This window comes from Pygoscelis adeliae, unplaced genomic scaffold (assembly GCF_000699105.1).
Source record: "Pygoscelis adeliae isolate BGI_AS28 unplaced genomic scaffold, ASM69910v1 Scaffold121, whole genome shotgun sequence".
Classification (NCBI taxonomy): domain Eukaryota; kingdom Metazoa; phylum Chordata; class Aves; order Sphenisciformes; family Spheniscidae; genus Pygoscelis; species Pygoscelis adeliae.
The window spans coordinates 9,657,412-9,659,160 of NW_008824359.1; the positions used below are offsets into that span (position 1 = coordinate 9,657,412).

The window sequence follows — 1,749 nt, forward strand, 5'->3', positions numbered from 1 at the left end:
GCCCGAGTCTCCTGGGGCTGCTGCTCTGGGCTGGGAGGCATCACACCCTACTGATGACCGCTGCTCTCTTGCCAGCCCTACAGCTCATTTGGAAGCGAGCTCAGGGGGGCACAGCGGCATGGAAACTCCAGGAGCAGGCAGCGTGACTGCACGGATGGGTGAGAGGCAGTGTCTGGGCCTGGCATGGTTTCATTCATTCGTATATAAATGTCTTCCATGTGCAAGAGGAGGCAGAAATCTGATGCTGAAAAATCTCATAATATAGCGCTTTACTGGGGAGGCCCGTAAAGACTTCTTCCATCATAGGAAGGGATTGGAATTAAGCTGCTGCATGGCCCCTAATTGCAGCATCAGCTACAGGCTCGGCTGTGCACAGCAATGCGCACAGCAGAGAGACCCAGCGGGGTCTCCATCAGGGGCTCAGGCTTGCTCTCGGCCCAGGGGGATCTCTGGGGGCAGGTAAAGAGTCCCGAGCTGCAGGCTAGAAGCAGGGAAGACACTGGTACCCGGGTTAGCGGGCTCAGATCTCTCCTGGGTAGCCCTACGTGCAACAGGGAGTGTACAAACAACCTGGGAAGACACCCAGAAGCAGTCCCACCTGGCTAGGATCAAAGCTTGACTGAAGAAAAGATGGAGGTAAATCCCAGCAGGGCCAAGGGACCTTCTCCTTACAGCAGATGGAGGAAAGCCACAGCCCAAACCCCGTAGTTAAAATGCTGATTCCCCATCTAGTGAAACTGGGGAGTACTCAATAACCCCCAAAGCACAGACTTCATCTTTAGGTCTTGGCTAAGCTCCTGTTTCAGAGATACCTCAGGGCAACGGTATCACAGGTTAACCAGGAAAACAGGTGTTTCCAGCTTCTCTTTTCTTATTCCCCCTCAACTGGAAGGGTGAAGTCTGTGCTGTAAAGAGTTACACAACTGCAGTGCTAAAGGGAACCAGGAGGACATCTGCTTCATCCCTCTGCCCCACAGGGAGAACAACTTCACCAAATCAGCCCCAGCAGAAGTTGATTTAAGCTGTTCCTAAAACCCTGCGTCAAAGAGCAGCAAACTAAGGGCACAGTCCCTCCAGCTAACCTTCAAGCAAGCCATTGCCATTTCTAGGCTTTCCTAGCTTGAAATTTCAGCCCTAAATCTGAACACCAGTTTAAATCTTCCCTACCAAAACTCAACCCCGTGATCTTTTCTTGCATCTACAGTGGACACAGAGAAGAAGTCATTCTCCTCCTCCATCATACAGAATTGTGCGTATTTCTAGACTTATCACCTCCCTACAGAAGTCTCTTCCCTGGTCTAAGCAGCCCCAGCCTTTCAACCTTTTCTTAGGGGTCATTTGTCTACTTGGTCTCTTCTAGACTCTCTCCCCTGTTCCCAAGCACGTTGCCAAACCTGGACAACGACACGTAGGTATGAAGTAGAGAGGCATCATGGCCTCCCCTGCCTTACATATAAACCCTCCCACAAGTACAGCTAAAGGCAGCAGGTGCATTTTCACAACAGCCCCACATCGCCATCTGTGAACCTGGATCTCCAGCGTGCTGCTGCCTCCCTCCCCAAGCGGCTCAGAGCCGTCTGCAAACGTTACACACTCTGTGTCACCTTCCAGGTTATCAATACGAAGGCGAACAAACCGCAAAGTCAGGACTGCCCTCCCTGGACGTGCCCTTTCAGGCTGACAGGGACCTTGCAACAGTAATATTTCACCTGAAGTTGTGCAAAACCTTCTAGACATCGGCCCTAGCCC

At 51.9% G+C, this 1,749-nt stretch overlaps 1 protein-coding gene across 1 annotated transcript in view; it reads right to left on the reverse strand.

Annotated features, from left to right (window-relative positions):
• Positions 1-1,749, reverse strand: part of DRC1 (dynein regulatory complex subunit 1) — a gene marked incomplete at its 5' end in the record, with an annotated part of 10,082 nt that overhangs the window by 4,823 nt on the left and 3,510 nt on the right. The window lies entirely within an intron of this gene.